Below are 26,958 nucleotides of genomic sequence, written 5' to 3'. Positions count from 1 at the left end.
CTCCAGATACATCCATTTGCCCAAGAATTTCATAAATTCATTGTTTTTAATAGCTGAGTAGTACTTCATTGTGTAAATGCACCAGGTGAAAGGCAACTTCATAAAATTTAATTTAATTCAATATTTTAAAGGGAATACTATTACACATTCTTATATGTGATTTTTTTTTGTGTGGTAAAAGTTAACAAAGCAAGCCATTTTACTATTGGTAACTACTTGAAAGTCTTTACATTAAAAATAAAAGTGCATTCCAGAAATAAAAAAAAGAAAAAAAGAAAAAAGAAATTCACTCTGTAATTTTTTATACCAGAAAAGCTTACTACAAATAAAAGTAAAACACGATTATTTAGAGATAAAGATTAAGAGGATCTATTACTCTAGTGCCTAATATACTTTCAGTCACATGGTAAATAACAGATCTGAAATACTAGACATCTGATAAGAAAAAAATGGTAAATATATGTAAAAATAAAACCAACCTTAAAATTATAAAATAATTAGAAATATTTCATATGCTTTAAACTGACAAACAACAATATAAAAATTAAGAAAGGGTGGATAGCTAAAAATTTTTGGCCTAAGGGTGTTGTTTTGCTTGGCTAGGTAATAAAAATATGCATATAACTGTATAGTACACATGATGACATTTCTAGGGTGATCATCTAAAAATAGAGTCCTTAAGTACCACAGTATAAAAACAGAAAGCCAATGTGTGTGTGTGTGTGTGTGTGTGTGTGTGTGTGTGTGTGTGAGAGAGAGAGAGAGAGAGAGAGAGAGAACAAAGAAGAAAAAGAGATTAATAAAAAAGACTAAGGACAAATAAATGTGGGAAAATAAAAACAAAATACTAAAAATATAAGGAAAGGATATTAAAAGTCAAAAGGAAAAAACCATGTAACATAGAAAGGCAGGCTTATTAGAAGAAAACCTTGGCTGTTCACTGTAAACTCTGAAAGTCAGCAAGGTATGCATCATGGGTGCTCTGCAAACTGATAGATCATAGAAGCCAGCGTAGACTACATACACTGTAAAATTATAAATCACCGTAGACAGAGAAAGAAAAACATTGCACTTACAAAACCAAACCTAAGTAACTCCTGGACACCAATTCAGCTCTACAGAATGTACTAGAAAGGAAACTTCTGAGGAGATTAATTACACTTAAGAGGACACGTAATCCAGAAACAGTAAATCAAAAGAGTGAAAAAATAACCACACTGCCACATCAAAATAACAAACATCAATAAACACTGCTCACTAAAAATTCTCAATACGATGATCTCAACTCCTCAATCCAGACTAACAGACTGGATTAGAAAAAAGGATTCATCGTTTTTCCACTACTCTTGGGCATATACTTAAAATGACTCAATATCAATTATAGATATATTAGTTCATCCATGTTCATTGCTGTTCTATTCACGATAGCTAGAAATTGGAATCAGCCTAGATTCCACTGACGAATGGATAAAGAAAATATGGTACATTTACATAATGGAATATTATTCAGAAACTAGTAAAAATGGAATTAGAAAGTTTTACACATAAAAGGATACAGCTAGAAATAATCACCCCAAGTGAGGTAAATCTGTCTAAAAAGAGAAGTATTTTATATATTCTTCAATGTAGACATTCACTCCTGAGTTTTCAGTATATTTGATACAATCCGAATAACCAAAGAGATTAGATACTTAGTAAGGGACTAAATGGGAGGAAGGGATTTCCCAAGGTGGGGAAAAAGTATATAGTCTTTTGTGGAGATTAAGGGGCAACACGGAGAATTAAATAGGGAGGGGGAAGAAAGATAAGAATCCATGAGAGAATAAAGCGAGGAAGAATTAATATACAGGGAGAAAGTCAATATGGAAAACTATTACTAGAGAACTTTTCTAAAACATATACAGGACCCATAATATGAAAGGAATCTTCAGGGAGTTGCCAAACAACAGGGGAGACAATACCCAAATTAGAGTAATCTAATGCCAAAAGTAAAACCTCCAGTGCCAGGAATGGGTTAATCTTGTTGAGTCACTGGCTAAAGGGATCTCATGGAAACCATATAATATGACAGGCTAATGTCAAAGGTATTGGTTGTTGTCCATAAATTGATGTTAAGTGATGCAAAAGACAACACTTAACTTATGTTATCAAACATTTACAAGTTGAGCTATTGCATAACTATAAGCTTTACCTCTACTGACTACTGTTCCTGGTACTACATGTACACAGCATGGTACTAAAGGAGGAAAGTCTTCATCAGTATTACCCAACAGCTTTTGCCTGTAAGACTCACCAGTGCAAAAGGGCACAAGTGTTATGGGAATGACCACCCACACTTTGCTTGGATTTATGGTTTCAGTCAGTGCATGAGGAGGCCTTTTTCAGGTCTGTAATCTTGAGATTTGATCAAAATGAATAAAAACAACAACCCATTCAATTGCAAGCTGAGTTCAAACTTCTTGGAATATCTTTGAGGTATGACAAGGATTGAATATGATAATGAAGTTAGCATTAAGAACTGATACTGGACTTTTAAACTTTTCTTCTAAATTTAATTCAGAATTTCTTATACCATTTTAAAAGCAGGATAGACAATGCATGAGCTAAGAGAATAATTAAAGTTTCTTCAAATTTATAGGATGGATGCATATATATATATATATATATATATATATATATATATACACACACATACATATATATCATAGAACATGTTTAATATATCTGCGTGTACTTAGGCATACATCCATTACAACACATCTAAAAATCAAGTTTTTAACAAAAGACAATCTGAACAAACAAAAGAAATATGATCAGAAGTGTAATAAGTGGATGTCTCAAATTTAGCATGCTAGGAGAACACAGTATATTTTTAGGTTTATAGCATGTGAATTGTGGTGAGGTGAGCAGACAGCATAATGTAATGAAGGTGGATACAACAGAAATACATACCTACACACTATCCTATAGCTAGCAGGTTTGTGAAGATAAAATCCTGAAATTTGTTTACGTAAAATTACAGGACCCATAATGATTTTTCTTATTCCTTTAGCCTTCTTTTTATTCTGGCACATAGAACATAGGATAGAGCTACAAAAATCTACATATCCTTACAAAAGGATGAATAACAATAAAGGCAAAATGACCATAACTGCTATGCATTTCTATAACCTAGGTTTGTTTTTATTTGTGACCATTCTTCATTATCCTGTATTTATTTTACAGAAATGTGGCCTTACTATGCTGTCACCTGGGCTGAAAAGAGCTTACTTCCTCAGCCTTCCATGCATCTGTGATTAAACATGTGCCCCATTTTACCTAAATAAAGAAGAATCTGTTTTGTTTGTTGGGCCTGGCACACACTAAATATATATTCTGCCACCAAGTTCCAACCCCGTCATACTTCATTTGTAAATATCAATGAAATAGCCCTCATCCATAGTCATTTCACCCACATGGGCGATATTCCATACTTCCCTTTGAATATAGGAGAGAACTTGTGCCTATGAGTGAGTATGGCAAAGATAATACTTTGTTACTTCAGAACCTAGGTCATCAACAGGACGAACATTCCACCTAACTTTATCATTCTTCTAGACACTCAATGTATGAAGACCTAGTCTTCATGTTATGAGGAAGCACAAACTAACATGTATGAAGACATATTTACAGTGACTTCTACTGAAGAACTGAGTTCTGAACCAAAAGAGTTATCTGCTAGATGTGAATGATGTATTTTTTCCACGATTTCAGTTTACAGCTCTCTAGTTAAGAGTTGCAGTAAAGAAACACCATGACCAAAAGCAAGTTCAGGAGGATATTGTTTATTTGTGTTACACTTTCACACTGTATCCCATCACTGAAATAAGCCAGGACAGGAACTCAAACAGGACAGGAAACCGGAGACAGGAACTGATGAAGAGGTAATGGAGGAATGCTACTTACTGGCTTGCTCCCTATGGCTTGGGTGGCCTGTCTTATGGAATCCAGGACCATAAGGCCAGCGATGTTCCCATCCACAATGGGCTAAGCCCTCCCACATCAATCACTAATTAAGAAACTACTTTATAGGTTGCTTTAGGGCCAATTTTACAGAAGCATTTTTTCAACTGAGGTTCCCCCATGTTAAGATAAATCTAGCTTGTTTCAAGTTCTTATACAACTAGCCAATACAACTGAGCCTTTGTCACCCTGACACACACAGATCACTGTTAAACCTTTCCTTTCTTATCCATCCTGAAGATCATACATTAATAATGATGCTACAATAATACAATGTAATATAGTGTAAAACATTTACAAACTTAAAAGTCCTGAAATTTTTGAAAATTCAAACACAAAAAAATATTTAATCTCTTTTAAAAAATGCAGTCTCGCCCGGCGTGGTGGTGCACGCCTTTAATCCCAGCACTTGGGAGGCAGAGACAGGCGGATTTCTGAGTTCGAGGCCAGCCTGGTCTACAGAGTGAGTTCCAGGACAGCCAGGACTACACAGAGAAACCCTGTCTCGAAAAACCCAAAAAATAAATAAATAAATAAATAAATAAATAAATAAATAAATAAAAAAAAAAATGCAGTCTCTTTTAAAACCCAATAGCGCTCCAATGTGGGTATTACAAAATAAAAGATAAGTGAAAATCTTCAAGAGGGAAGATCCCAGGTCACAGCCACATCTGAACAAATCCAAACCAACTCCAATTCCAACTATAAAATCTGAGTAACCAACATCTGGGATTCACTAATGAGCGGGGTTCCTCCAAAGGACTTGGGTCAGTTTTTGGCTCTGCCCTCAGGCTCTGCACACACAGGAAGTTTCCTTGCATTAGCTAGCTCACTCCATACCTGCTGCTCTCTTTGGCAGTCACCTCATGGTATTGTCAACTCCAAAATGCTTGGGTCTTCAGCTGCAATTGCACTGCATTTCACCAAAAGTGTCTCCTGGGTTCTATTTAGGGACTCCAGCTCCTCCAACATAGTACGAAGCCTCAGCTGCTCTTCAGAACCCATTTCTGTCTTAAAAACTAGTACTACCTGGGCCAGTCATACTACCTAAGTTCAGCAGCCAGCATGAGAAACAACCTTGGTCAATTCTGGAACAAAGCTTCTTTGTGCTGATCCTTAAGAAACACTTGCCTGGACATTCCACCTCACAATCCTGGTCTCTTCTTAATCACAGCTGATAGCCCCAGCCCCAGCCCCAGCCCCAGCCCCAGCCCCAGCCCCAGGAAAGCAGAGGTTTCATTTAGTGGTTCTGGTCTCTTGTTAATCAGAGGTAATTATTCAGCTCAGTTGACCAGGCATCACATATTCTGCACACAAAAGACCTGATATAGTCTTTGCTTCCCTCTGAAACTTCACAAGCCAGGTTTCCATCATCATTACTGCTTTCCACATTTTTATCTTCCAGGCTCCTACAGAACAGCTCATTGAGCTCTCAACACCCAATGGCTTTTCTAGTCCAAAGTTCCAAAGGGTTTCCACAATCCTCTCAAAAAAACGGTCAGGTCTGTCAAAGCAAGAACACACTACGCTGGTACTAACTTGCCTTAGGGTTATTTATGTGCAATGAAACGACATGAAACCATTTTTTAAAGGTTAACAAGAGATGAAAACCTATTCATTCAGATGAATCACCTGCAATCAAATAATGTGAAGAATCACTATTAACTGTACCTAATCCAACTCATTAAATAAAATAAATAAATAAATAAATAAATAGCCACGGAATGGAAACTTATTTTGTTTTGTTTACAGAGTTTTATCTCCCTATTTTTCTTGCTGTCATCTTCCAGATAATTTCTTCAAAAATACTTTCTCATCTTTTAAACTTAGAAATCTCTGAACCATTCTCATAATTTTTCCTCCTATTCAAAACACTGGAATCAAGTACACCATGTCAATATACTATACAAACAACCCAGACACACCTTCTATACTGTCATATCCAGAAAATAGTAAGTTGAGAAATCCTACTCACCGATCATGATCTTCTGATTTCAAACATTTTGATGTAGTTAGGATCCAATACACAGGTTCTTATAGAAGTTATCTTCAGAAGAGAACATAAAAGAAAAGAAAAAAATAAGATGACTCAGAAGAACAAAGCAGTAAGCCTTAAAAGCATTTTTTATTTATTTTTCATTCTATTTTGTTTTTATAACTTCTATTTTGCAAGGGCTATATAAAATACAAATGATACTTAACGTGATATATTCTATATAAGCTTTGTAAATTTTATAAAGTTTAGTGGCTACTTTATAGACTAATGTTAACCTATATGTTTTTTTCAATGCTTTCTTTACTCTGATTTTATTCTGTTCAGATTGTCTCAACCACCTATCCGTAAATATCATCATCACCCCTTCCACACCTGTTTTTCCTTATTGTTTTGTGTAAAACATGAAATATAAACTCTGGTAATAGTGGGAATATCCCTGTCAATATCTTCCATCTGGGACCGAGTATTGTCTGTTAATACTATCAGTTGCCCTGTCTTCAGGCTGTGTAACACTCCACAGTGATTGGATACCACGCTTAAAACAAGAACTGCTTCTCTCCTCTTTCAATGGAAAGATACTACCTTCTGAGCCCTGCTTTGTGGTCCACGTTTATTATCCTGTCTGTTTCTAGTCTACTTAGTTTCTCTTAATTAACTTCCTTTCTCTTCATTTCCACAAATTCATTGAAGAAGTTAAGACACTGGTTTTTATTGTTTGTTTGTTTTGTTTTCCTGAGATACTTGAATCAATCCCACTAAAATCAGGGACAACCCAAGTATGCCCACTCTCCCTGCATCTACTCAATATAGTACTCGAAGTTCTAGCCAGAGCAATAATACAAAAGGAGATCAAGGGGATACAAACTGCCAAAAAAGAAGTCAAGGTATCACTATTTCAGATGATAATACACATAAACCACCCCAAAAAATCTACCAGAGAACTTCTACAGCTGATAAAAAAAACTCCAGCAATGTGGCTGGATAAAAATGAACTCAAACAAACCAGTAGCCTTCTTTTATACAAATGATAAATGGGCTGAGAAAGAAATCTCCCTTCACAACAGTCACGCATATAAAATACCTTGGAGTAATTCTAACCAGACAAATGAAAGATCTGTATGACAAGAACTTTAAGTCTCTCAAGAAAGAAATCGAAGATGACCTCAGAAAATGGAGAGATCTCCTATGCTCACGGACTGGTAGGATTAACATAGTAAAAATAGCCATTCTACCAAAAGCAATCTACAGAGTCAATGCAATCCCCATCAAAATTCCAACACAATTCTTCAAAGACATGGAAAGAGCCAATCTCAATTTCATATGGAAAACAAAAAACCCACAATAGTGAAAACAATTCTTAACAATAAAAGAACTTCCATTTATTTAATAAAGAATTACATTAACTAGAACTTCTGACCATTAGTTCAGATAACTGGTTCATATTCATAACAATCTAATGGAATTAGACTCTTGATCATTACTTGGGGTTAGAAAAAGAAGATAGTTAGGGGCCAGTTATTACACATCAATCTTACTAACCTATTTAAATATAAGGGAAATGTTAAGAATCCCAACCTTAAAGCTTTCCCAAAGACTCTGAATATTCTTTCTGAATATATATTCTTTTTCTAGTATGTAACCCTCTCTAGTGGACACATAGCCTACATTAGCAACCAGAAATTTTGACATATATCCCGCTAACCACAAAAGTCAATACACCCTGTTCAAAATTGTCATCTCTATATTAATGCTCAACTTCTTTGTTCACAAACAAGCTGACAGGTTTTAATCTGAGATCATTCTCCATTGCCAATATAGGCATTTCCCTTATTATTACTCACATAATTAAAATGTTGTACCTGCTATCTATCCTCCCTTTCTATTCTAGCCAATGTTTTCCCACACAGCTACTGGTCGTTTGGACCACAATTGATAGGTTTATCTAACACCAAATGATCAGCTCTTCAAATATTCCTTTAAGTAACATTGTACAGACCAAGTAGGTTCTATTTAGAAAAATGTGTGTGTATGTATGTGTGTGAGAGTGTGTGTATGCATATATGTATGTTTGTATGTATGTATGTACATGTGTTTGACTCTACATGTATATATATATACACATACAAACACATATATACACAAATTTGACAAAATAAGTAGTGGAATAGGGAAGGCTTAGAGGGAGGAAATAGAAATGATGATATTATATCATAAACTGAAAAATAAATGATAAACAAATAAAAGTGAAACATACAAATGAATAAGCAAACAAATGAGCTATGTTTAAAATGTCCCTTCTTTTTCCAAAGTCAATAATTTCCTCAAAAGGAAGAAGAGCTAGACATGAACTTCTAATTTTTTTTTTTTTTTAAGATACAGGAGAAATGCTTTGAATTTTTCATTATTTAGATTATTAAGATTTATACAATATATCATAATATATTATATAGTGTACAATGACCAAACCAGGATGATTAACATTTCAGGTTCTTGAAAAGATACTTATAATTCTGATTTACCCATTTATATCATGAAGTGTTGCATTTCAATACTTGTTTGGCATATGTACTTTCAAATCTAGGTTACTAACATTTCCATTTCCAACACAGGTCATATACTGTTCATTTTTTTTTAAGATTATCTATTTTCTCCATATTTATTAAATTTTAAAAAATTGTATCATTAGGTGTACAATTTTTTCCCATAATTTATTTCTTAATTACATTACATTGCAATCGCAGTCCCTCCTTCCTCTCCTCCCAGTCCTGCACTTACAAATCCCCACCCCTGTTATCCCCACCCTTTCTTCTCAAAGAAGTGGAAGAGCCCCTTGGGTACCATCCTACCCTGGGATATCTAGACCTGGCAGTTAGGCACATCCTCTCCCACTGAAGCCCAAGCAGGCAGTCCAACAAAACCTAGATCTGGTTCTCTGAAAAAAAAAAATTGACAAGATAGACAAACCTTTAGCCACACAACTTAAAATCAGAGAGACAATGTCCTATTAACAAAATGAGAAATGAAAAGGGAGATATAACAATAGACACTGAGAAAATTCAAAGAATCATTAGGTCTTATTTCAAAAGCCGGTACTCCACAAAATTGGAAAATCTAAATTAAATGGATGAACTTCTAGATAGATACCCCTCAACAAAGTTAATCAAGATTATATAAGCCATTTAAACAGTCTTATACCCCCTAACAGAAACAGCCATTCATTTAGTAGTGTCCAAAGCTTGTAGTGTTAAAGAATCTTCTTCAAAACATAAAAGGGAAAGAAAGATGAAATCTGAAGCTATTCTCTGTGCCATTTCTTTATTCATTCTGTAATTTACTTTAAGTTTTCAAAAGCTTATTAAGGAAAGAAAGAAAATAGGAAAAGTGTAAATGTTAAACTGATAATACCATGCTAATTGATTTTATCATAGATAATGAAAATTGGTAATAGTGTTGTATTAACTCATAACAACATTTCAGTTAGTTTTCCTTTTTTCTATTCTAACAAAAATGTTTTCAGATGGGTTTATAATTCAGAAATCCCAAATACATTTCACACTTCAAACCCTGAACATAGGAAACAGTCTCTTCATTCAAAGTGCATTCTACAAATCTGGTGAAGATAGCTAGATGAATACGTACCAAATCTAACTTATAGTAATACATTTAAATTTAAAATAGATATTGTGCATAGATGTGTATTATTATTAACAAGTAATTTATAATGATATGTAACCAAGTTTATATGAATGTCAAATTAACTAATTAAATGCTCCCAGCTAGGACCCTAGGCCAGTTAATTGCAACACTTATATATGCCCGTTTTCTGAGTTGTTAGTTTCATATTGAGTTACTGTCCTTTCTAAATTCTAACATATTTAGAAAGTTAAATGTATTTTTCATGGTATTCTCATCATAGTTTATATCTACATGTATAAAAGGAAACACATTAGTATTTCACTTTATCAGTGCACACTAGGCTCATTCTTGTTTTGAAATACTTTATGTGGTAATGTCACTACAGGTAGATAGAAAACAACTTATGGATTCATACAAGAAAGATTTCTTATAAGTCTTCACAAAGATTTCTTGGAGGAATTAACAGTTAAAAAGTTTAGGCATGACTAACAAAGCCCATCCATTCCAAAGCCCAACAGAAAAGTGTCATTAAGAGGGGATTACTTGCATTCCTGAAGTTAGAATGAACTTGGTATACTAAACATTGGCAGGCTAGTTAAGATTATTAATGTAGATTGCCAAGTCTTTTGGCCAATGTGAAAGATTTGTATGTTTCTATGCTGCAGAAGTGATGCAATGTGTCATATTTAAATAGTAAGCACTTGAATTAATCTTGTCAAAGGCTTGTGTCTGCACTTATGATCACATAAGGTAAGTCTAGTCACTTAATATCTTCGAGACCTCAATTTTCTGTAACAAATGAAAAGAATCAGGATGAATGCCCATAAGAATTTCTGTGCATATTAATCAATTTAAAGAATACAAGTATTAAAAACTAATTTAACTTGTGGGTGGTTAATAAATATCAGTAACATTATTTATAGTTATATAGACCATTCCTTTATTTCTTATTTTGGGTGATTTATAGGTTTGTTATTTTTGAGATTTGATTTCTATTTATATCTCAAACTTGTGGTCTACCTGGCTCAGCCTCCTGAATGTTTGCTCTTCCAAATCTATGCATAAACTCAACAACCAAAGAAAAACTGAAAGATGCTAAGTTTTTTAGAAAACCCTTCTGGCATATAAACTGCCATTTTAAATCACATATAGTATAGTATAGTATAGTATAGTATAGTATAGTATAGTATAGTATAGTATAGTGTAGTTTAGCAATTATCAGATTAAGTTTGCCATTGCATTCTTCAAATGAACCTGTCTGTATGTGGCAATATCTATTTATCACAGTGAAAGAAAACATAAAATAATCATGATTATAGACTTTAAATCAATATACAAAAACCAATACTTAAGATAATTTTTTTAAGGTATAGGATTAATAAGACTAAACTTTTCAAAATAGCCTTCAACCTTTTCTTCTCTAGATAGTAGAAGAATAAGTTGAAAGGCTCCATGGTGCTCTGATTTTCAGTTTTAGAGTGTTTTTTGGTCAAAAAACAAAGAAAGCAGAAAAACTCTTAATCTTATGTGTAAATATCGACCACAATGTAACAGTTCACATGGATCATGTAAAATTAGCAGGTAAGAATAATATAGTTTCATCTTAACAGAGCTTAGTCACCAAAATGAGACTATTAATATTCACTAATATTACAGATAGCCTATGTCTTCCCCAAATTGTTTAAGGAAAGCAGCACTGTGCCTAATCAAAGAACGCCAGATGTCTCAAAGTGTGTAAAGGCAATGTAATAAGAACACAGCTTCTGTGGGTGCGACTTTCCTAAAAAACAGTTGGCATGGACAGTGGGTAGTTTCTAACACACTTGTTTAAAAGCACTAAGTGTGTGTCATATGTGTTGAGTATAAAGATAGAATGAGGTTAAGGACAAGTTAAAGAAAATATTTAACATGAGCTTGCGTAGGAAATTGATTCTCATACAAACTAAAGATCTATAAGACAAATTGGTCACAACAGAAAACCAGCTTTTCTACTTCTTGCCAGTTGTAGTCAATATTCATTCTTGAAAACCTCATTTTTTAAGCACAATTATCTGTCTATCTTACATATGCAATGGTATTTTTCTGTGTTTGTGTGAGGGTGCTGAATTCCCTGGATCTGGGGTTAAAGACAGTTCTGAGCTGCCATGTGGGTACTAGGAATTGAACCTGAGTCTCTAGAAGAGCAATCAGTGTTCTTTCCATTTTTATTAGATATTTTCTTCATTTATATTTCAAATGCTATCCTGAACGTCCCCTATACCCTTCCCCCACCCCCACCCCTGCTCCCCAACCCACCCCCATTCCTGCTTCCTGGCCCTGGCATTCTCCTGTACTAGGGCACATGATCTTCGCAAGATCAAGGGCAATCAGTGTTCTTAAACACGGAACCATTCATTTCTCCAGTCCCCTACCCTAAGTTTCTTAGTAGTTTTAATAAACTATCATGTATTTTTGAATTCCATTTTCCTCATTAACAGTACAAAGCATTATTTTTCATTCTCCTTAGGAATGAAACACACTAAGACAGAGGAAGGTAAAATGAGTGATTAGAAATCAATGTAGCTGAGGAGGAAAGGGCAGGCCCAGATATTCGCCAACAGAGAGCACAAGTGCAGATGTCACTACTGGGGGGAAACCCTTGGGCAAGCAGGCTCTGAAGGGGATCAGAATAGAAATAAAATTGCAGTTAGGATGGGCAGAAACACCACCACATCTAGAAGGGCACAGAGGCAGCGGTGTGCACACGTTGGAGCTTAGACTAGAGGAGGATTGGTGACTTTAAAGCCAGTCTGGAATATGAAGAAAGATAAAAACAGCCAAATCTGCTATGATGTGTTAGCTGTTTTCTCAGTTTCATTGATATGTTTATACTTATTGCATGAACTGGCAAAAGCCTTAAAGGTCAAGCAAAGGCTGTGCTGATAATGTATGTTTGAAGGTTCAGGGTAATAATACATGGTTTTACTTTGAAAATGGTTTCAATATGAATACAGTCAGAATTTCCATCGAATTGTCAATATAAGAAAATTGTAAAATTATTTTATAAATAGTAAGAAGATGCCTTGCTTTAAAATAATGAACAGTTTCCCCAAAAAAAAAATTATCATGGTGATATATATTTTGCAGTTAGGACAACTTAAAAAGAAGTGTAAGTTTGGGTAATTGTTTTGGATTTTCGAGACAGGGTTTCTCTGTATAGCTCTGGCTGTCCTGGAACTCACTTTGTAGACCAGGCTGGTCTCGAACTCAGAAATCCGCCTGTCTCTGCCTCCTGAGTGCTGGGATTAAAGGCGTGCGCCAACACGCCTGGCTAGTTTGAGTAACTTTTAATTTTACTTTTTGTTTATTTATTTTTTGTTTGAGTTGGGGCCAGGAAAGATCAATGGATCTTCTGGAACCAGAATTACAGATGGTTGTCAATCACAAAGTAGGTAATAGAAGCTTAAACCAGTCCTCTGTAAAAGTAAGTGCTCTTAACAACTGACCCACCTCTCCTGTGCCAAGTCTTAGTAACTCTTAAAAGTACACAATAGTCATGTATTATAAGGAACTAGAGAAAATATCCAAGGAGCTGAAGGGATTTGCAGCCCCATAGGAGGAACATCAATATGAACTAATCAGTACTCCCAGAGCTCCTTGGGACTAAACCACCAACCAAAGAATACACCTGGTGGGACTCATAGCTCTAGCTGCATATGTAGCAGCGGATGGCCTAGTCAGTCATCAATGACAGGAGAGGCCTTTGGTCCTGTGAAGGCTCTATGCCCCAGTATAGGGGACTGCCAGGGCCAGGAAGCTGGAGTGGGTGGGTTGGTGAGGAGGGGGAGGGGGTATAGGGGATAGGGGATTTTCAGGAGGAAACTAGGAAAGGGGATAACATTCGAAATGTAAACAAAGAAAATGTCTAATAAAAAAAGAAAAGGAAAATAAATACTTAGCCATGAAAAATGCAGAACCTACAAAATGTGAAAATATTGCCACTACAAGATCCCAAAAATGTTGAAATTGCATTTTAAAACAATGACATCGAAATCAATAAATACTGACTTTTAAAAAAATTAGATGTCATAATTGTTTTCCTTTATGACTCCCATGATACTATGTCATTTTATTAAATCCTTGATTTTGGAACATTTTGTTTTACTGTGGCAAAACTGTATAATCCCAACTACTGCCTGAGTCTTCTCATTTGACATTTCACGAGGAGTTGGTGGCATCATTACAAGAGAACAGAAACACAGAAAAAGGGCTGGTGAGGTGGCTCAGCAGGTAAGAGCACCCGACTGCTCTTCCAAAGGTACAGAGTTCAAATCCCAGCAACCACATGGTGGCTCACAACCATCCTTAACAAGATCTAACTCCCTCTTCTGGAATGTCTGAAGACAGCTACAGTGTACTTACATATAATAAATAAATCTTAAAAAAAAAAAAAAAGAAACACAGAAAAAGTTAAGTATTTTGCCTAATATTAATAATGACACAATATCTTGGTCTCAACTGAATTGTGACTAAACACTATGTAAATGTATGTTCTGCAACATGATACTATCTTTTGTTTTAAACAGATAAGAGAGATTTTAGTATTTCTTCACCAGGTTTTCATTTTTTTTTATGTAAGATTTTTGTATAGCAGAAAGGCCTGTCCATGTGAACTACGATAACTATGATCAATATGAAATTATACAAAATTATTTTAAAATACATTATGTAAACAATGTAGAAGGATGAAATAGGATCTTATTTCTGCTTGCATAAATATTGTAACATTGAAAAACATGTAATACTCTTTAGCAGAAACAACAGATATGTATTCTCATATTAATCAAACAAAACAAATCTTTAAGAAGCCATGTTTGCTGGTACCCAATCAGCTATAGATAGATAAGCTGGCTTGCCTGCTAAGAAGCCAAGTTTACAGATCCACAATCAGGCAAAAGCAGTTAAGTGGTATGCTGCCTGGCTAGAGGCACTTGCTGAGGTAGAATAAACCAGTAACAGAAAGTTGTCCTCTGATCTCTACCTACAAGAGGTGGCACAGGTGTTCCCATGCATATCATGTATATACACTGTAAAAAAACTAAGAAATACAAGCAAAATACAATCAATCTTTTTCATAAAATTTGTATATTGCATAATACATGTTTCTCAATAATTCAAAAGTTATGTTTTTCATAGACTAAACCATCAAACTAAAAAAACAAAAACAAACAGAAACTTCATCTTCTACTCTGACTTAAGACTCTCACACCCATGTGCCCATCCAAACTATCCATTGTCCAGGAAGGAAGAGCATCCACGAGTGTTCTTGGTCCAGGTCCAGACAGGAGCAACATCCATGCATTCCCTTGCATTCCCTTTAAAACCATATATTCCATTAAACTGACAGAATTAAATGAAATGTATGGATTTCTAGATTCTTCAAAACCAAGAAGAAATCAACAGTTGAAAGAAACCCTTAGTAAATGCAGAAACTGAAAGAGTAATTAAAAGCATTAATTACCAACACAAAAAAGCACAAATCCAGATAAATTTATAGTAGAATTCTTGGAGGTCACTAGTACCTATTGGTGCACCTAAAATGAAGCCCTGTATCTAAAGCTCAGGCCAGGGAACATCACAGAGGAGAGGGTGGAAGAACTGAAAGAACTGGAAAACCAGGATACTTGCTGCTACATAGTGTCCTCTACATGATATGGATGCTTCACACAAGAAATTTCAACAATATAATTACCTAAAAAATAATGACAGCCCATATAATGTGCCAAAAAGGATGGGGGAAATTTTTAAAAATTCTAACCCATCAATGAAGAGCTCACAGGCAATCAAGGGCTCCAGAGAGAGGGTGAATCAGTTTTCTCCAGGGAGCATCTTCCCTGTAGGCTTACCAACTGCAAAGGGTCAGTCATAAACATACCTACACAACAGAAACAATAACTTAGATGGGCTGCAGGAGGGGCAGGGAGGGAGAGTGAGTTAGTTTAACAATAATTTTTATAGAAGTGAAAGTCATGAACTTCAAAGTGGTATGGAGGACTTGGAGGGGGATAGGGAAAGGATTTGAAATGGAAATACGATATAATTATAGAATGATAGAAACAGATCTCAAACATGAAATTGAAAATAAAAAGTGAGGATTCTTATCACTATTTGAATGACTTTAAACAACTTTGTGCCTTAGCTTCCTCATGAGCACTTGTGAAGATTATTAAAACATATGTTTATAAAATGTAACAAACACTAGCGTAATTATTAGTAAAATATTTGTAAAAACAACATATTAATTTCTTTTAAAAACAAACTATCAATTTTGCAAAAGCTATCAGCAAAAAGATCCTTTGGAATAGCAAATGCAAATAAATATCCTTTCTACAAGATTATCTACAAAACAAGAAAGGTAGGTTTAAGTTATACATGTTTAAGGCTGATATTCTTATTCTTCAAATGTAGAAAATGTTATAACGACGAGCCCCATTTTTAAGAACAAAGCATAGCATATCCAGGTATATGAGTTGGTGAATAAGTAATCATTGAATGACAACAAATAAATCAATAAGCTGATGCCAATTAGAGAAGAAATAAAAGGGTAAAATATGAAGACAATGGTGGAACAGAGAAATAATCAAGAATCAGATGCTGGCAGTTCTGGGATAGGAAAAAGCGAGGAAGACCTAGTAGAACAAACAGAAGGAAGAAAGTTAAATGATGGAGACTTGACAGGGCAATGATTATGTACCACAGAAGACATGGAATGAATGGTAAGACCTGTAAATCTCAGATGTGTTTCATATTTCAGGTAGGTCTGGAGAGAGCAGTTTCAGTCTAAAACTAGAGAGGTTTGGAGCTAGACAGAAGTGCTTGCTTCTCATAAAGGAGCTTTCAAGAAGGCCTCTGGTTTTATGCAGAAGTGGGAAACATTTCCTTAAAAACAATATAAATATGGAAGGATTGAGCAAGGGAAAAAAGTTACAAAATGATGCAGCAGAAGAAATCGAAGTAGAATGTTTCAGAATGTCTATGAATTTATACAGAACCACAGTGAAATGATACAAGGGAACAATAGGTCTGTTGAAAGAAGTTATTCACCTATCAGATCAATATGCATTCAAGATGGTAATTTAATTGTCCTGTAGTGGTTTGCATTTTATTGTAGCTGGAATTCTCAAACATAGGCATGTGTTACAGTATAGTACATGCTATGTGGGATAAACAACAAGTGAGAGTCCCAGTGGTGTGGGAGGTGCAGTAATAAGCCTATCATGTCATTCATATGTGTGCAGGACCATCTGGGAAGCCTTCTGCATGTGTGGCCATCGGGGTCCATTTGTGTAAAGCTCCTATCTCCGTTATGTCCCACTCATGCTCCTTCCTGAAGCCAGGATGCTCTTTCATCTTGCTCAGCTCTACATTGTTACATGTTCTTTTTTACTGGCTTAAGGCATCTTTAATCTTTATACTGCATTTCATACTCCTTTAATTTTATAGTCTAAGAGACGGTAAAGGAATACAAGTAATTTACACTGGAAATATCCTGTGCATATATAATTCAGACCTAATCAATACTTCCCTCATCTTTTTTATTCCTGATTGAACAAATACTTATCAACCTCCTATTTTGTTCTAGAGCTATCCTAATATACTAGGGAAACAACTATTTCAAATGGCAGACATGAAGGAAATACTTGTAGGGGTATGTTAAAATGTTATGTGACAGAATGAGAGATAGAGGAAGACAATAAAAAATGAACCATTTATTTAATCCATTTTATATTTGATATTAATTTATAATTATCTAGCACCTTGGCACTCTCAGTTTGGGCTGCCTCTTATGCTGCAATAAATACTAACGAAAGGACAATTTTTTTGGACAAATTATGTGTTTGTATCTAGTAAGTACCCTTCAAACACTCCGTGGTAGTCAATACTTCTATACATTTAACCTTACAATGCAGCTTTTTTAACAACACATTATTCTCACCATTAAAGTACACTATTGAAAAATCTGAATCTACAAGAAAAAGGTCCCATTCTTACCATTTTAGCATAATTAACATTTTACCAAATCCTTATCTAACACTTCAAACATATAAATACTTTAAAATTGTTGTTTATTTAGTGTTTATCATATCGCATAATTTTCAAAATATTACATATAAATTTTATTTTAAGTATTTTTAATATTTCCAAATTTTATTTAAAGAAGAACCCATAAACAGTAGAACAGTATGTAATTTTTCCCGAGACCATGTAAAAACTTTAAGAATGGTAGAAAGAAAGTTTATTTTAAGCATGGGCAGTCTTGGAATTGAGGCCTAGTGCCAAAGGATTGTCTAAACATTAAGTACAAATGTGTTACCTTTAAAAATGCATTAAAATATAAAAACCCTGTTCATTATCACAAAATTATATTTTAGATTTACAGATAAATAGAAATGGGAAAAATAACATGAACATTTTTTTTTCAATTAGCAGATAGGTTCTAGTAACTTAGAAAATTTCTTATATACTTCAGAAAATAATTCTTTAGAAAAAAATATTCATTTAACCACACATATATTCTTTTTTATAACTCAGTATTTCTATGTCAGTTTTAAAAGTACTGAAATCTAGTTATCTGGAAAATTGCCTAAAACTAACTGCAAAATGCACTGATGTCTTATGTTGATTTTAAAGGACTGTGATTTTCATACTTCTCTTGCTCTTCTATAAAAAATGCTTCCTGCTGAAATTAGCACATGGGGAATTCCAGAATGCTTAATTGAAAAAAGATTAACCCCCTACCTCTAATTCTGTAGAGCTAAATCCCATGCTCGCTTAATTCCAAATTTCTTTAGCAAAAATATTTTGATGAGATTGGTATTAATATTTCCAAGAAGTGGTATCAAGAATTTTAAGTTATTATTTTATTCTGAGAAAGTGATAAACTGACAACCTGGTTTTAATTAATTAGATTCAGGAAACAGGTAAAGTAAGTTCTAACAGTGAGAACAGTCACACTTAAACTTGAGACATTGGAATAGAAGAGTGGAGTTACTGCTCTGACAGCAGAATTTCAGACACACTTGATGGTATGTTTTCACATAAGCTCAGTAGTGAAGGTGAGCCTATGAATGTTTATTTTATCTTGTTTTAAATTGGGAAGGCAGAGGTAAACTACTCATTGTTTACTAAAATACCAACTTAGCACATCATGATTTAGAACTGGTATGGGGACAATGAGTTAGCTCAGATACCTGATTGTTTTCTTTTTAAAATATTAATTATGTTGACTAAAAATATATTTCAGTGGACAGTCAAAATGACAATAGAAAGGTATCAAAATTATGTAAATGCCAAATCCAAGCAAGAAATGAGTCAACAATATTAATCATTTTCCCACAAACATGCCTTAAAGTTATAATGAGGCTGTTTTAGTCTCTGTATCAGCATATCCATACATGGGCAAAATATTTTGATTACAAATTTACTTATTACTTTTGGACTTTAAAATTTCCTACATAAGGACAAGACTGTTATGGAACCAAAATTATTTCATGGCTACAAAGCCAAACTGTTCAGCTACATTTGCAAAAGAAATTCCGTTACCAATTACAAAAAGGTTACATTTGTAGTGTAGAAGGAAGCACCATCTTGCATTACAAATATTCTGTGAATTATCTACTGTGGAAATGGCAGTCTCAAGACCTTGCTATATAAAGGAGCATTGGCAAAGGCTGTGCAGTAGAAAATAATAAAAGAAAAAGAGATTTTAAAATGTAATCTATGAATTACATACTAAAATTTAAGTTATGAAAAGTAAACTGTAGAAAATCTTTAGGGAATACTGACATATCTGTGTTTCTACAACCACCTCCTGCTCTCAGACAAAAAGACGTTGATAAAACATGGTATCAATGTGCTGCACAAGTAAACAAGTACCCACAGGACACAGAGAATCCAGAGTGTATGGGCCCAGAATCCGCTCGGCATTACTGGAGGCTGTTGCATAATTTTAATCAACCAAAGAAATTACAAAGACTTTTAGGAGTCATTTAGAAAACTATGCTTGTTGCATACTAAGAAAGTTAACTCTACTACTTGTAAATTCCAGTGATGGTTTTATTTCTGAAACAATGTATCTGATGATTTTTTTTTTTTTTTCTGAAGGAAGGTATCTGAAGCATTTATCTCAGTCTACCTACTTCCTATTAACACTCAACAGGACACATGGATGACCTCAAGTCTATGAATCTTTTTAAAATTTTTATTCATATTAATGTTTTAACTAAATGTGTATGTGTACCATGTGCATGTCTAGTGTCTGTGGAGATCACAAGAGCACAGCTGATCCCCTTGAAAGCAGAGTTACAGACTAATGTTAGAAAGTATTGTGTGTGGCTGGGAATAAAACCTATAACCTCTGTAACAAGTACTCTGCAGTGCAAGGTTAGAATTCTGAGGAGTGGGAGAGAGGAGACTTGATGCACCAGGGTTGGGGGAATTATCCTCTCAGAGGCAAATGGAAAGAGATGAGGGAGGAGTTCTTTGAGGGGGGATTAAGGAGGGAGGCAGCATTTAGGCTGCAAATAAATAAATAAATAAATTTTTGAAAAGATTATCCATATATTGACATGGTCAGGGTTTCATTAAGAGACCTTGTCTCATAGAATAAACTGAAGGAGCAATTAAAGATCATTACCAAGATCAACCTTGGGCCTCTACATGCACAGATATATGACTCAACATATGAACCACACAAACACACACACACACACACACATGAAAAATATGAAAACTTTTCTCTCTAGTGGCTTACTCTATCTTCCTGCCATAAGGGTTATTACATATTTGCTGTCCTTTTTCTCCAAAATTCCTTAGATCAACCCTGATTTATTATTTTAGAATATTTCTCTCAATCTGAATGAGAAGTACTTTCTTTTTCTCTAACTTGGTATGTCCTTGTATCTTGACTACTTGAAATAAGTCAAGATATCACACTATCTTAGAATATGACACATTTTGAACCACAATCTTTTACTACTTAAAATTATAAATATGAAGATAGCATACCGGTCTAAGATATAGAATATAAAAAGATATTTTTTACTTGTTATAAGTTTTTTGTTTTCTTTTGTTTTTGAAGAAGTGCTTAATTTAGTCTAGGTTTTCACTGAATTCGAGTTCATGAGGGCAGAGAAAAGGCATGGTAGCAGGAATAGCCGAGAGCTTATAGTTAAATCCATAATGAGGAGGCAGAGAGAAGGAGAGGGAGAGAGACAGAAAGATGAACAAGATCCTGGGAATGGCTTTAGTATTTCAAAACCTTAAAGCACTCACAAACCTCCAAAAATCCTGAACCTCCTAATTCTCCCCAAATAGTTTCACTAACCAAGGACCAAGTAATCAAATATGAGCTTACGAGGACCATTCTCATTCAACCCTAATCCCCGACACTATTATTCACCTGAATTATAACACTCCACCAGATCTTGCTTCCCAGTGACTGATTAGTAACTCTTGAGTGTACTTTGTTGTTTCCACACAAGCTGAGCACACAAGACATTCCTTATGCCAGTACAGAGTCCCAGGACAGCAACATCCCTTTTGTCCATTTATAACTTATCTTAGCTAAGGAGATCAAAGGGCAAAAGGATTACTTATATAGGCAGTTTTTCACAACCCAGGCAAGAGCAATCATACCATCATCTTTCTTCATTCCCCAGACCAAAAAATTTTTGATATAGTTAAGTAACTGAGGGTTATGAAAGCACTGATTTGACTCTTAACCTGTTGTTCTACTGTTTAGACTGTGACTTTACTTCAATATTGCTCAAATGATCCCAAGTACTATAACTCAGGAATTCATTCTACTGTAGGTCTTCCTTGTCATCTTCAGAGAAGTTTCCTCCTGCAGCAGACTGCAACAAATACAGGACCCACAGCCAGACATTATATGGCTTCAGAAAGTGAGATCTTGGACTATATAGCACAAAATAGGGCATCTCCACCAAATGCCTCTATTCAGGGCTCAGAGAAGGCAGAAAAAGTGTAAGACCCAGAGGGGATAGAGAACTGAGGCATAGATAATAAGGAAGTATGCACTGAACCTATACACAGGTCTGCAGCAAAAGATGCCCTATAGCTGAAAGAAGTGGGTACATGTGCCATCCCTAACTTTCTTAGTCAGGGTTTCTTTTTCTGCACAAACACCATGACCAAGAAGCAAGTTGGGGAGTAAAGGGTTTATTCAGCTTACACTTCCCACATTGCTGCTCATCACCAAAGGAAGTCAGGACAGGAACTTGGAGGCAGGACTGATGCAGAAGCCATGGAGAGGTACTGCTTACTGGCTTGCTTCCCTGGCTTTCTTACAGAACCCAAGACTACCAGCCCAGGGATGGTACCACCCACAAAGGACCCTCCCACCCTTGTTCACTAATTGAGAAAATGCCCCACAGCTGGATCTCATGGAGGCATTTCCTCACCTGAAGCTCCTTTCTCTGTGATAACTCCAGCTTGTGTCAAGTTGACACACAAAACCAGCCAGGACACTAACCCAGAAGCTCTCTGTAACTGATGTCTAATTGCAAACGCAAAATTAGTTTTCTCCAAGTAAGTTTAAAGGGGTTTACAAACTACTCTGGATTAAATGTCCAGCAGTCGATGACTAAAAGAAGACAAACTCACCAGCATATTTGGAGGTTCCTTGCCTCATAATGTTAGTCAGTGATTTTTAGATTTAAATTTTCAAGATAAATGGATTTAAGTCTTATATTCTTACAACAGTTATCCATAGTTTCATTTATTTCCCATTCTAAAACAAAGCATTGCTCAACATCTCTACACAGACACTTATCAAATCACTATTTATGCATCAAATCAAATAACTGCCTCACTGCTTTAAAGCCTAGTTCCAATAGTGTCTAAAAGGTTAATAAAAGACCATATTTTGGTACAATAAGGGATCATAGCCCCACAGAAATTGTGTATCACCCTAATTAAAAGGCATACTACTAAGAGAAATAAAAACCTTATTGGTAGTTTACATTTTATCCAACAGTTAGCTAAACAGGAATTTGTTGTAGATGCTTCATATTTAAGTACAGATATAATAAATCAGGTTTTGGACAAAAGTTTTCTGTAAAGGCTTAGATAGTGTTTGTTTTATTTTTTTTTTGTTTTTCATATGGAGGTTGCTTAAAATCTTTGTTTTCCTGAGCCCCTTAAAAACAGTGCTAAAGGCATGGTAAACATTCCTTCAAGGATATACAAAAAAGCTACAGAACAGATATGCCCTCTGAGCAAGTGTCTGTGATGTTTAATACAGAATTAATTCTTTCATTCAGACTACAGTACAATACTCTGGGACCATTTACTTAATGAGAGAAGTCTGTGAATAAATGAGGAGCTATGTTAGCAATGGTAAATAAAAACATTAGAACCAAGGTAAGTTATAATACTGTGCACCAGGATCTTTCTGCTACACATAAAGACTAACTTCTCAGCCTCCTTGAATTTGGACGTGTGACGTCTGAGCTGGAATGTTAGTTTACAAATGTGAGACACTCCCCTCTCATCCCCTGACATGCTTTCCAGCATGGCCATCATCAATAACTGAAACGGCTGTTACATTAGATTCTTAGGTGCTTCTTATGAGCACAGTTCTTGTGGTACATGATAGACATGAATGGGGATCAACAAATACAGCACTGTTGTTTGTACCATTGAGCTTCTCGTTACTGCACAATATAGCCTATCCTGACTGATATATTAGCAAGTATTATTGCACCTTAGGATAACATGGACCCTATTTACACTTCATACCCGGTTGTACTACACACCCGAAAAACTAGAGAATCTTTATCATTCCTAAAACAAAAAGTATCTTGAATTTTCAACTGTATTGCTACTGGTGATGTAGGGTAAATGAAGCTGTCATATTTTATGTGGCTTTTGTAACCACAGTAGAATAAAGTTAATGTTTATTTTTAAATACTACATTTGTAGGTAAACTTCACAACATCTAGACGGCTGTTTTATGCTATAGTCATGAGAAAATAGCTGAATAAGTTTATCAAATTTTACTTGGGTCCATACTTTTAAGAGGTTTTGATTCACAAGTTGTTAGCTCTCATGCTCATAAATGGAAGGGCAGCGCATGGCAGTAGCAGCTTGTGCCAAAACTGTTACTCATCTCTTTAGGAAGACTAGGAAAAGCCTGAAGTCCCGATGTCCAAGTCAAGGGCAAGTCAGCAAGAACACAGACTACCACTATAATTACCCATTAAAAATTCCACCACCTCCCACATCTGCAAAGTTCACAACTAGTTTTATTTGTTTGCTTTTCTAAAACAGTACAGCCTTTTAAGAACATTCAGAACAAAAACTATAGCAGATGCTATTTATAGTTGAATAAGTTGACTAATTACTATTGGCTCTGCATTTCTTGCAAATTAGTTACTTTAATCATTAATATATTTATGTGGAAATTGATTTTTAAAAATTGGCAAGATTGCAAATGTAATGCATAGATCATATTTAGAGTTACATATACAACTATTTAGAAAACTCACAGAGATCATCAGCTTGTTTGCCCATCTGAAGACATCCGTCTGAAGGCCTTCCAGGAGATCTGCTGTACCCAGGACATCAGGTAAGGGACCCTCCTAAATAACATCAGCAGCTGGGACCCCTGAGGACCCCAGTGGACTTTGGACCCATACCCTCTGCTTGACTCCACCTCTCTTCTGGCCTGGGCCTTCTTCCAGGGCAGATAATCAGCGTATCTGCCCCTCTGAAGACCCCACAGTGAGAAAGCTTCTCAGGAAATCTGCTGTACCCAGGGAAACAGATCTCCCAGGAGACCTGAAACAACCCAGGGACATAGGAGCCAGGCTCCAGACAGAAACACCCAGAACAGTTAACACCAGAGAAAATCAGACAGTGAAAGGCAAGCATAAAACCATAAGCAACAAAAGAAATATACTTTGGCACCATCAGAAACCCGTTCTCCCACCACAGCAAGCCATATATACCCTATCACACCTAAAAAGCAGAATGCTGACCTAAAATCCTATCTTAAACTATTTCACAAAATAGAAACTGAAGGAACACAGCCTAATTCATTCTATGAAGTCACAATTACTTAGATACCTAAACCACACAAGGACCTAACAAAGAGACATTCAGACAAATTTCCCATATGAATATCTATGCAAAAATACTCAATAAAATCTTAGCAAACTGAATCCAAGAATACATCAAAACCATCATCACAATCAAGTAGGCTTTATCCCAGGGATGCAAGGTTGGTTCAATATATAAAAACTATTAACATGATCCACTATATAATCAATCTCAAAGGAAAAAAATTACATGATCATCTCATTAGATGATGAAAAAGCATTTGACAAAATACAACACCCCTTTGTGCTAAAAGTATTGGGGAGATCAGGAATTCAAGGCCCAAATCTAAACATAATGAAAACAATGTACAGCAAACAAACAGCTTTAATATCAAATTAAATGGAGACATGCTTAAAGCAATCCCACTAAGATCAGGGACAAGACAAGGCTACCAACTCTCCCCATATCTATTCAATACAGTACTTAAAAAGTTCTACCTAGTGCAATACAACAACAAAAGGAGATCAAGGGGAAGAAGAAGTCAGGTATCACTATCTGCAGATGATACGATAGAATACATAAGTGACCCCAAAATTTGTATCAGAGAACTTCTACAGGTCATAAACAACTTTAGCAAAGTGGCTGGATATAAAATTAACTCAAACAAATCAATAGCCTTCCTGTATACAAATGATAAACAGGGTGAGAAAGAAAATAGAGAAACAACACCCTTCACAATAATGATAAATCTTACCAAGTGATTTATAAAGTGTAAATCTTACCAAGCAAATGAAAGATCTGTATGAGAAATCTGCCATGCTCATGGAATGGTAGGATTAACATAATAAAAATGGCCATTTAACAAAAGCAATCTACAGATTCAATGCAATCCCCATCAAACTTCCAACACAATTCTTGAAAGACACGGAAATAATAATTCTCACTTTCATATGGAAAAACAAAAACCCAGGATAGGTAAATAGTTCTTAACAATAAAAGAACAGCTAGGGAAACACCATCACTGACCTCAAACTTTACTACAGGGCAATAGTGATAAGAACTGCATGGTATTGGTACAGAGATAGGTTCATCCATGGAATAGGATAGAAGATCCAGAAATAAAACAACTCACTTATTGAACTTGATCTTTGACAAAGAAGCCAAAAATGTACAATGGGAAAAAGAAAGAATATTAAATAAATGGTGCTGGTCACTCTTCTGAACCCCCAGCTGAGGCAGCTGAGTGCTCCTGAGGACTCTCTACAACACAGATCCTCAGGATCACAGTGAGTGGAGCACAATCAACTCCAGAGAATCCAGCAGCAGCAGGAGGAACAGGGACAAAGGAACACTGCCCGCCCAGAGGCTGGGTTCCAGTCTGGTTGGGGCCACTCCCACCATCACTCTTCTGAACCCCAGTGGAGGCAGCTGAGTGCTTGGGAGGACTCTGCACACCACAGATCCTTGAGATCACTGGTGCTCAGGATCATGCAGGGAGAGTTGGCCTACAGGGAGGGCTCTGACCCCAGGACTCAAAAGGAGGATCAGAGCTCCAGACTTCTGGACACCTCCCTTGCAAGAGGAGAGCTTGCCTACAGAGAGTGCTCTGAGCAAGGAGAAGCAAGAGAGAGATGGATTCCAGGGAGTGCTGACAGGGGCTAACAGAATCACAGGAGGATCAAACTCCAGCCAGAGACAGCTTGAAAATTAACACCAGAGATTTCCAGATGGTGAAAGGCAAACGTAAGAATCTTACTAACAGAAACCAAGAACATGGGACACCATCAGAACCTAGTACGCCCACCACAGCGAGTCCTGGATACCCCAACACACAAGAAAAGCAAGATGTGGATTTAAAATCACTCATGATGGTGGTAGAAGATTTGAAGAAGGACATTAATAACTCACTCAAAGAAATGCAGGAGAATAATGCTAAACAAGTAGAAGCCCTTAAAGAGGAAGCACAAAAATCCCTCAAGGAATTACAGGAGATCACTGCTAAACAGGAAAGAGTCCTTAAAGAACTACAGGCAAACACTACTAAACAGGTAGGAAAAACACAAAAATCCCTTAAAGAATTACAGGAAAATACTGCTAAACACCTAGAAGAAACGCAAAAATCCCTTACAGAATTACAGGAAAACACTGCTAAACAGCTAGAAGAAACACAAAAATTCCTTAAAGAATTACAGGAAAACACAACCAAACAGGGGATGGGATTG

General features: G+C 35.6%; 1 protein-coding gene across 3 annotated transcripts in view; it reads right to left on the bottom strand.

Moving 5' to 3' along the window:
• Positions 1–26,958, bottom strand: part of Mbd5 (methyl-CpG binding domain protein 5) — a 334,829-nt gene that overhangs the window by 258,790 nt on the left and 49,081 nt on the right. For 2 of the 3 annotated variants that reach the window (XM_029536364.1, XM_021192375.2), the window contains exon 2: positions 5,978–6,049. The gene's annotated coding sequence lies outside the window, so the exon portion shown is untranslated. Of the gene's footprint in view, positions 1–5,977; positions 6,050–8,844; positions 8,991–26,958 lie in introns of those variants that run through there. The other variant, XM_029536363.1, reaches the window with a different exon arrangement.

This window comes from Mus pahari, chromosome 3, assembly GCF_900095145.1.
Source record: "Mus pahari chromosome 3, PAHARI_EIJ_v1.1, whole genome shotgun sequence".
Taxonomy (NCBI): Eukaryota; Metazoa; Chordata; class Mammalia; order Rodentia; family Muridae; genus Mus; species Mus pahari.
This window is presented reverse-complemented; position numbering and strand designations above follow the sequence as displayed.